The sequence below is a fragment of the Anolis carolinensis genome, chromosome 2, assembly GCF_035594765.1.
Source record: "Anolis carolinensis isolate JA03-04 chromosome 2, rAnoCar3.1.pri, whole genome shotgun sequence".
Lineage (NCBI taxonomy): Eukaryota > Metazoa > Chordata > Lepidosauria > Squamata > Dactyloidae > Anolis > Anolis carolinensis.
In genome coordinates this window covers 150,144,156-150,154,762 of record NC_085842.1, presented here as the reverse complement: position 1 = coordinate 150,154,762, position 10,607 = coordinate 150,144,156, and the positions used below count along the sequence as shown (strand labels likewise).

The 10,607-nt window shown below is 43.0% G+C and overlaps 1 protein-coding gene and 1 long non-coding RNA gene across 6 annotated transcripts in view; one reads left to right on the top strand and one right to left on the bottom strand.

The window, feature by feature from the left end:
• Positions 1–579: 579 nt before the first annotated feature.
• On the bottom strand, positions 580–10,333 carry LOC107982401 (uncharacterized). 5 transcript variants are annotated; one of them, XR_010002974.1, is made up of 3 exons: positions 10,208–10,333; positions 6,985–7,803; positions 2,424–3,185 (listed from the first exon to the last, which is right to left on the bottom strand). It is a non-coding gene; the product is annotated as an uncharacterized LOC107982401 (long non-coding RNA). The 5 variants fall into 5 exon arrangements; XR_010002975.1 differs by lacking the exon at positions 10,208–10,333 and adding an exon at positions 9,888–9,914; XR_001729930.2 differs by lacking the exon at positions 6,985–7,803 and having other exon boundaries at positions 580–3,517; positions 10,208–10,291.
• bahcc1 (BAH domain and coiled-coil containing 1) overlaps positions 9,922–10,607 on the top strand; it is a 139,249-nt gene continuing 138,563 nt past the window's right edge. The window contains exon 1 of the mRNA XM_062970824.1: positions 9,922–10,060. The gene's annotated coding sequence lies outside the window, so the exon portion shown is untranslated. The remainder of the gene's footprint in view (positions 10,061–10,607) is intronic.

Below are 10,607 nucleotides of genomic sequence, written 5' to 3'. Positions count from 1 at the left end.
GGGTGCCTCTACTGAAAGAGGTGTTCAAACAACAACAACAACAATTTTATTTCTTACCTGCCTCTTCCCATGGCTCGAGGCGGGTCACAGCACAATCAAAAGCACACAAATACTATAAAAATTCTATGAACACACATATTAAAATGCAGTTCCATAAAAGATACATATCACAGCATTTCTGTAAAATACACATTAATCACATGACCAGCAAAGAGGAGCTTGGATCACCCCTCTTTTTTGCTGGCCACATGGAGCCCTTTTCTGACATCAATAGAGGTGCTCACAGCACCCAGGAGCTTGGTGGGAGCTGCATGGCTAACTAGGAATAGTGGCAGCTGCAACATTGCGGAGGTGAGATAAAGGTCGCTCCAGCAGAGTGGATGTGCTCCTGGGCTGTCTAAACAATGGTTCCAGATTCTACAGAAGCATGCAGAATCCAGGGATGCTCTAGGGCAGATTCTCCACTTATCTATAAGACAATTGAGCCCATAAGAAGAGCAAATCACTTCAATCACGAATCCAAAATTCTACTTCCCACAGTAGCCCCAGAGCCAGATAATGAAAACAAACATCCACATGAATACTCAAACAGATTTACTTGGAAGTCTTTAGCTTATTTTCATGTTAAAAATAAGGTGAGATAACCCCTGCAAGAAGCTAAAAGCTAGCTGTAGTTCAATGTTGAATTTCAGTTTCCAAACAGAGCAAAATAACAAATTCAGTTTTTCAGGTTCAAAACATTATCCTGTAAAGCATTTTTTTTCAAATTGATCTTAATATACTTTTTGGAATCTCATTGGAATATGTTTAAGTAGCCAAAGAAAATCTACTAACGTTATCTGAAGTAAGAGCAGAAAAATGGCGGAACTAACATTACTGATGAAAGCCAGTTCCCATTAGTTCCAACCAGCATGACAAAATTGTAAGGGCTGAATCTGAAGATCTGTGAATGGAAGATATGTTCCACGACAGTAATGGATATATAGACTTTGGTGTCTGAGAAAAGACTTACATAAGTTGATTTTTTTCTGGGGTTTTGCCCTAGAAAGAAGCTTTACATTTTTAATAAGACTCAAGCCCTCTCTGGGGCACATCTACATGGTAGAATTAATGCAGTTTGGCACCATTTTAACTGTCATGGCTGAATGCCATAAAATAGTGAGAGTTGCAATTTTACAAGATCATTGGCCTCCTCTGTGAAAGAGTGCTGATGCTTCACCAAACTGTGACTCCCAGAATTCCATAGTGTTGGGCCATGGCTGATTTAAAGTGATTTCAAATTGCATTAATTCCACAGTGTAAATACACCTTGGGCAAATCTGAAATGAGCCTGAGGAGCAGAATGTTCTCTTGTCTCGGGTTTTCCTGTGTATGGTAGACTGCCAGCATTTTACTCTTACTATTGCTGTGGAAGGAAACTATATTCAAAATGGAAAAAAACTGTATTGAAGATCTGCAAAATAGTCACCACATTTTGGAAATCTTTTCAGTTCATCAGGGACTTTCAACTCACTTATAATAAAGAACATAATGACTGACCATTGTACTTGAGTCCTTGTGCCAACTCTCTCAATCTAACCAGAATCATCCCAGGAAAACCAAATGCATCTGCTGATGTCTAATGAATGTAGCGGCCTTAATCCGGATTTGTTAATTCTGGATCAGATTCCTGATTTGTGGTCTCTGATTCCAGCTCATATCTTTAGATGCCATTTGGATCATTCTAGAACATACAGGCTTCTGAACCTGCTGTGAGCTTTCCAGTATGGATCACGGCCTCTTTTGCATTCTTATTCTTCTTTTCCAGAGGGAGAGATAGGGGCAATTACACATCTTAAAAGTCTTTTAAATATGTGCTCTTTTCTAATAACTTGTCCAGAACAGAAACTGACCTTACCAAAATTAATCTGATTGTCAACCAAATAATTGTTTTGGTGCTCTATTGATTTTGAAAATTAGATCCCAGAATTATGAATTAGGAGATGTGGCTCCATTGGGACAGTGAGCCTGCATTGCCTTTTCCATTTGTCCTGTAGCAACCTTTTAGTGAATTGCTCTGGAATGTTGCCCTACTACACCTCGCACTTCAGGATGTAATCCCCCAATTATCTTCTCACAATGCCAGAGAAAACTCAGGGAACAAACAATGGGTTAATGTAATCTTTGGATCTTTTTCTGTTTCCCCTGATACGATTGGATTTATCCCTGGAAACACTTCCTTGTTTGAGTCACCAAACCATACCCATTCTTGAGGCTCCCATTGAAATGGCCAACATCCTAAAGCACCCTTTTGTTTATTTGGCCTGGCACCATTATATTAACTGGAGCAAACCAGACCCATTTCAGCACATTATCACTGCCTCCACCACATTACTTTCTGATTGTGTCCTTCCTCTCAGGAGCGGGTCAATAAATGGACACACTTTTCTAAATAATTCAATGACAATTTATTCAAGTTTCCCACCACTGTGGAGCTGATCAGCAATGACACTGGATGAAGCCCTAGACCAAACATGGAGTAGATCCTAGCCAGACACTTCAGGACCAATCAGGAGCTAGTGTGGTCTTCTTCTTTTTTTATAAATTTTATTTGATACATCCCGACTTTTAACAAACTTTTGCCACATGGGACTTATTTCATTATACATTATTCCAAAAGTAAATATTCCTTAAATGACATTTTAAACGTTCCATAGATATGTATCACCCACTACCCCTGCCCTCCCCTCATTCCCCCCACCCCCCTAGAACAGCAATTCTAAATATTGTCATTGCATCAGTTTAACCATGTAGAAAGCCTGTTTCAAGGTGCTGTATCTGTTGTCTCCATCTATTTTGTCAATTAGCACAAACCATTTCCTGAACCAGTCTTGGGTTTTTTTGGCTAATTGTATATTTGTTTTTCCTTTGATTGATAAAGTCATTAATTATATATTCTGATATAAGCCCACCAAGTTTCTAAATCCCATTTCTAGTGTGGTCCTCTTGAATAGCTGTCAAAATACAATAAATATACCTATGTATGGCAATTGCGGTATGTCAGTTTTTTGGAGTGCGCTCTGTGCTGACATCCTCATTGGTCACTGAGAATAAAGCCTCTGGTTTTGCCTTCAACCCGTATGTGTCACATCTGGATTTTTGGAAACTTAACACACCGAGCTCTGAACCCGTAGTTCTTGAGGAAGCTGAAATCACATAACAATAATGGAGTAAACCGGTTTAAAATCAAACAGAAATATATTCCAGATAGGCAAAACCCAAAATGGCACCTGATTTCTTGCACTTTCACACAGAATTACTGATTCCGACTCTGATTTTTAATATTACTTGTAAGAAAAAAACATGTTTCTTACTAAGTTTATGAAAAATACTGAAGGTTATATTCTGGCTTTGAAAAGTTACCATTTATCTATAATACCAGCATCTGAGTTGAGTGTGATGATCCCAGGGCCATTTACCTTGACATCAGTGCATGGATTTGATCCCAGATCTCCTTCATCTAAGGACAGCAACACATCTGCTTCCAAGATGAGCACCAGAAACATAGAAAGCAGGGGGAAATGTTTTGCCGCTTTTAAAACAGAATGCTATAAATAATCTGTAGAAGATTTCATTTTTTCTGGCTCTTCTGCCCCCCACATCATGCCACCCACACACTTTCTGAGCTTTTCTGATGTTCCTGAATCAATCTGTCTTCTCATATGTTTTACCATAACGCTAAACCAAAAATAACTACCCAAACAAGAATGTCTTCCCATGTGCTTGGCTTTGGCTTAGTATCACACACTATCCCTCCCCACTGACTGTGGCTTTAGACAGCCACTCCAGGTTCATTTTTCTTTTGTTTTGGCAGGTTCCCAGAGCAATCTTAGGCATATCTAGATTGATTCAGGACATGTCTAGATTAAACAGAAGCAAGTGGGAGGTATGAAAGCTGCTTAACAGAGCAATCCTGTGCATATTTGCTGAGAAGGAAGTCTCATCTGCATCTAATGAAGTTTATTCCTTGAGCCTGAATCCTGTTCTTAGTCCCATCTAGATTAGATCCAATCAATCAACAAAGTTTACTTAAATGTTTCCTCGCAATTCAATAAGTTATTTTGTAGGGTCTAGTTAGAACTACTGAGAGTTTAAGACCTTGCAGAAGCTAAAATTAAGGCTATCATATTTTGGACATATCATCGGATGACATGGTTCAATGTAAAAGACAATAATGCTAGAAAACATTGAAGGCAGTAGAACTAAAAAAAAAAAGCCACATGATGGATGAATTCATTAAGTAAAGAAAGCCACAGTCCTGAATGTACAGGACCTGAACTTTCGAGGAGAAGGGCTCATGTATGCTTCACATTCATAAATTCACCAGAAATCAAAATTAATTTCATGGCAAATAACAACAACAAAACAATCTAATGTAACCTACATTATCATAGTCTGCATTTGATCTAATTAAGGCAGAAAGATCTCCTCTAAAGTTATGTTAGTCTACAAAAAGATATATGGGCCCATCTGCTTGTAAAAATGTCTTCAAAAATAATAATACTTTATTTGTATCCTGCCCTATCTCCCCAAGGGCTCAGAGTGGCATTTCCAAAGAGATAAAATGCAGATAACTAAAAGTAGCCCAATATGGGTTGCTGTGAGTTTTCCGGGCTGTATGGCAATGTTCCAGAAGCATTTTCTCCTGATGTTTCACTCACATCTATGGCAGTCATCCGCAGAGGTTGTGAGGGGTTGGAAACTAGACAAATGGGGTTTATATATCTGTGGAATGTTCAGGGTGGGAGAAAGAACTCTTGTCTGCCTGAAGCAAGTGTGAATGTTGCAATTGGCCAGCGTGATTAGCATTGAATGGCCTGACAGCTTCAAAGCCTGCTTACTGCCTGAGGGGCTCCTTTGCTGGGAGGTGTTAACTGGCCCTGATTGTTTCTTGTCTGGAATTTTTCTGTCTTCTGGGTGTTGTTCCTTATTTACTCTTCTGATTTTAGTGTTTTTTAATACCAGTAGCCAGATTTTGTTCATTTTCATGGTTTCTTCCTTTCTGTTGAAATTGTCCACATGTAGCCCAATATGTTTTGCTGCCTGAGAGAAATAACTGCCCCCAGTTCCACATATTGAAATCAGCTAAATATTACTTCAAGGGAGAAAGTCCTCTACTTCACGGAAGGGCAGCAACAGGGTGACCCATTTATCATACACAAGTTTACCAATGTGCCAGAAAGATGTCTCATTCTGCCTAATAGGAGATCTGGAAAGAGAGCTTTTTGGGGAAAGAAAACGCAGGGAGAGACACAGCAGCACAAAGGGTGTTCCCAGATAAAGACCGGCAAAGGAGCATGTGGTCCTTATCCAGATTAAGTTGCACAAGAGAAAACTCCATTCACCTTTTTTTTTGCCCCAGGTTGCAATGTAGAGCATATAGTACTTCTGAATCCAATTAAATACCCACATTCTTCTTCAAGTAGATAAGATATTCAAGCTGCATTTCTCAGGCAATGAACTCTGGGGCACTTCCCTCAATGATCTTTGCTTTCTGCTTTGTGCAGGGGACAGTCTTTCTGGTCTTCAACTATTAAACTAAGCTAAACATTGTTACTTTGCCACCATTGGAGGCTAGTGAAATGCTGGGGCATAACAGATAAATACACAGAGGGACATTTTGCTTAGGTAGATTCAGGTCTTTAAAAACTCAATAACAAATAGAAACCCCATGTTAATATATCCTGCTGACGTTTGGCTTAAATAGCTACATTAGGCCTATCTAGTTATCAGCAACAGGAATGGGAATGCTTTAAAGGGGCCCAGTGCATCACTTTGGACTGCTAATAATGCCCACCAAGGCTCCCAATGCCATTTCCATCCCCATCTAAAACCTCCCATGTATCTCACCTTGAAACAGACCCCCAAACAGATTGCAAATATCCTATAAAATGTTTTAGTTATTTTAGTCTCCGCCCATTAGGGGGGAAACCCCCAAAAGCCACTGGCATGATGTCTCTTCTGGTCAATGCAAAATTGTGCATTGCCTTGAGGGCCCAATGTGTTGAGAGGTGATAAATACATCACTTAAATAAATAAAATAGCAGCTGCAGTCATAATGCAGTCTATCAGAACTCCAGAGGATGCCGAAATGGGGCACTGTGACCCTAAGGGCTCCAGAACAGCCTCACCTGAACCTATCTATACATGAAGGCAGAGACTGACAAAATTCAGCCCTTCAGAGGTTTTTGGATTGCAGTGGGTGCTGTGTACTGTATTTGAGCGCCTTGCAGATGTTTGGCGACCTACTGTTCAAATAGCCCTTGACAAGCATAAACCCAGGCAGGGGCTGATGCCATAAAAGGCTGGTGAAACCTTCTTTGGCTTGATGGGTCATTTGTTGTGTTGGCAGAACAGTTCCCTGGCTTCCAACAAGGCAGGCTCTATTATAATGCAGAACGAAGCCACTGTTTCCAGTGAAAGAGCAGCAAATAGTTAAGCCATTTACTTGATTACCTTTTTCCCAACCAGGGGAAATGAGAAAATATTTAAGGAGTTTCTGTTTCAGATGCCAAAACAGTTTGGAAGCTATCTGTGTTCTGCTTCAGAGAGTCAGTTCTCTTAGGCTGGCCCTGGCTTCCAGTTTTTGTAGCCAAGCAAGTGAATAAGAATGGAGTCTAACGCTTAGACCCAGGATTATGGGTACATTTACACTGTAAAATTAATGCAGTTTGACACCACTTGAACTGCCCTGCCCCAATGGTATGGAGTCCTGGGAGTTGTAGTTTAAAAGGTGCTTAAACAAACTACAGCTCACAGGATTCTACAGCACTGAGTCATGATAGTTGAAGTGGTGTCAAAATGCATTAATTCTACAGTGTAGAGGCACCCTTAGATAACATTTCTGAGCCAGTCCTATCTATACAAAGAAAACGTTTAGAGCAGGAGTGGTCAAACTCATTCTGATTTCATGTCAGAAAAAGAGAGGGAAAATAGAGGACTCACCCACTCTGAAACATGAGCACAGTTTTAGGCCTTAAAAGAGGGAGGATGGATAAAGAAACATTCTTTGTGCACTGGAGCAAGAACTTATCTAGAGTCCCAAATCTGTGAAGGCTCTGGCTTGGGAATGTATTTACCCTGTTCTCCATGCTGAATCCTTCTTTTTTTTGTCTTTCTTTCTTTCAAAATCACATTGCTTTCTGGGTTGCTGTGAGTTTTCTGGGCTGTATGGACATGTTCGAGAAGCATTCTCTCCTGATGTCTCGCCCACATCTGTGGCAGGCATCCTCAAAAGTTGCCAGGTTTGTTGGAAACTAAGCAAGTGAGGTTTATATATCTGTGGAAGGTCCAAGATGGGAGAAAGAACTCTTGTCTGTTGGAGGCAAGTGAGAAAGTTGCAATTAATCACCTTGATTAGCATTGAATGGACTTGCAGCTTCAAAGCCTGGCTGATTCCTGCCTGGAGGAATTGTTTGTTAAGAGGCATTAGCTACCCCTGATTGTTTCATGTCTGGAATTCCCTTGTTTTTAGAGTGTTCTCATTTTTTCCTCTTTTCTGTTGAAATTGTCCACCTGCTTGTAGATTTCAATGGCTTCTCTGTGTAGTCTGACATAGTGGTTGTTAGAGTGGTCCAGCATTTCTGTGTTCTCAAATAATATGCTGTGTCCATATTGGTTCATCAAGTGCTCTGCTATAGCTGACTTCTCTGATTGAGTTCGTCTGCAGTGCCTTTCCTGTTCCTTGATTCTGTTCAGGCACTGTGTAGACTTGCTTTCTACTTTCCTCGGAAGAAATCTGAAAGTGTGCCTGGGTTTCCAGTCCTTGGGAAACAGATCAAATTCATTTTGATAGGGTTGTCGAGCGCAGAAGAGCAGAAATATATCAAGTCACCCCATAGAGATTTGTAGTATGGGAGGGGGATGCAGGAGGCCCTCCAGATAGGGCCCTCCCCAAAAGTATGTGAAGTTGCCATCCACCATTTCCTGGATTGCCTCACAAGTCCCCCCCCCCCCCCCGATTTATTTAATGCATATCCAATTTCCCTCCCAGTGTGGAAAAGGGAGATAGAAAGGATGCCAATGCCTGCCCCTTTCTCCATGGGCTTTGAAACCATATCCCCTGAGATGCTAAAGAAGGACATATAGACAGGATGATAATTATAAATGAATGAATGCAGGAGGAGAAGGCAGGTTCCTATTCGGTTGGCCCTCCCTGTGTAATAATGGGAATGGATGCTCTGCTTCTGTGTCACCAGGATCTGGGAAGGTGTGGTGATTTTGAGTGATCCAGTGAAATCAAACTGGGGCAGAGGCGCTGAAAAGGGCTGGCGGCGGAGCAGGGCGAAATCCTTGAGGCTTTGTGTTGCCAGCCACCTTCCAGGCGAAAGGAGACCAAAGCCAGAGCCAGAGCTGCCGGGTGGCCCTTTGCAAACTCTGCCCGGAGGCTGCAAGATCCCGCAGATCCTGGTTGTTGTGGCTGCCTTCCCCTCCTCTAGCCGCCGAGTTGTAAACTCATCCCAGACGAGGACGGTGTTAAGGGAGGGAGAGGCACTTGGGAGTCAGAGGAACTTCTCTGAGCAACATCCTCACGGCTCTTTTCCTCCCTCAACAGCCTCCCTCCCCCCTTGCAGCACTTCTGAAATGTTTTACATTGCTTTGCATTCCGTGGAGAAGGGCTTCTGGGCAGGGGGAGAGTCTCCCCCCGCGTTTGTGTGGCTGGGATTGCAAAGCACACTCACAGGGAGAGATCCGGGATGTATGGCCATGTTCCAGATGCATTCTTTCCTGACGTTTCACCCACATCTATGGCAGGCAATCTCAGAGGTTGTGAGGGCTGTTGGAAACTAAGCAAGTGGGGTTTATATATCTGTAGAATTTCCAGGGTGGGAGAAAGAACTCTTGTATGTTGGAGGCAAGTGTGAATGATGCAATTGGCTACCTTGATAAGCATTGAATGGCTTCTCAGCTTCAAGGCCTGGATGCTTCCTGTCTGGGAAGGCGGCAAATGCTATGTTCAGCAAAGGACAAAAGGGATCTTCTCACCTCTGCAGGAATCTACCCTATACCATGCAGCTATGAACAAGTCTACATAGGGACCACCAAACGCAGCATGGCCCAAACAGGAATCAGGGAACAAGAAAGGAACTGCAAATTAACCAGAGAAGTCTGCCATAGTAGAGCACTTGCTAAACCATCCTGGACACAGCATATTATTTGAGCACACAGAGATGCTGGGCCACCCTAACAACCACCATGTCAGGCTACACAGAGAAGCCATTGAAACCCACAAGCATGTGGACAACTTCAACAGAAAGGAGGATACCATGAAAATAAACAATACCTGGCTACCAGTATTATAAAACTCTAAAATCAGGACAGTAAATAAGAACAACAGTCAGAAAACAGGGGAATTCCAGACAAGAAACAATCAGGGGCAGCTAATCACCTCCCAACAAAGGATTCCCCCGGCAGGAAGCAGCGAGGCCTTGAAGCTGCGAGGCCTTTCCATGCTAGTCAATCAATTGCAACATTCACACTTTCCTCAAATATACAAGAATTCGTTCTCCCACCTGGGCATTCCACAGAAATATAAACCCCACTTGCCTAGTTTCCAACAACCTCACAACCTCTGAGGGTGCCTGCCATAGATGTGGGTGAAACATCAGGAGAGAATGCTTCTGGAACATGGCCATATGACCTGGAAAACTCAGAGCAACCCGTTGAGTTTCCTCTTCTTGTTTGGAAGGTGGAGGAGCTGGGATTTCCTCTTACACCCCCTTTCTTCCACAGTTGGAGATTTCAGATGCAAACAGGGACGTTGTTTGGTCTTTATCCCTTGCCAGAGCTATCTCTCTCACACACATACACACACACACGCTCACTCACTCACATACACCCCCCCTTACTTTGAAGACGCATCCAGCGCCACAGCGGAATGTAGGCGCGTGGAAATGCGAGTCTCAAACTTCCCGTGTTGCTTACGAAGGTTTCCTCCCCGGGAGAGCCTCTCCTCGAGGTTCCCCTCCCCAAAGAAAAGGAGGCGATGCAACGGGGCGCCGCAAAGCCCGAGCTCAGCCAGGTAAGTCCCTAGGCTAGAGCCCAGTTCCAAAAAGAGAGGGAATCCAAAGACATAGGGAAAGAAAGAAAGAAGTGGGGTGACATATATTGTTTTAATTATTTCTAAAGGCAGCCCTCACCCCCCACCCCATCTCGGCCTGACACCTACCTGAGCTGCTCCAGGAATGCAAAAAGAGGACCAGGAGTAAATGCTTCGGATTCGCCTCGCGAGGCTCAGTCCAACACACCCACCGTAGCCAAAGACCAGAGAGAGAAAGAGAGAGCCCTTTCTTCGCCCTCCCCTCCCCGCCTTCTCTTTCTCTCTCTTGGAAAGAAAGGGGGGGGCACAAAGCAGCAGCAGCAACAGCCATGGCTCGGCAGCAGCAGCAGCAGAAGAAGTGGGGAAAAGAGATTAGATTTCGCTTCTCTCTCATCAATTTTCTGTTTAATGTCACTGGTCTCCATTGTGGGAGAGGGAGGCACGTCATCCGGCCATAAATTTGAGATTATAGAGCCTCCAGCTCCGTCCTGGTGCCCTAATTGAATGGATTTACTCCGCGCGGGCAGGT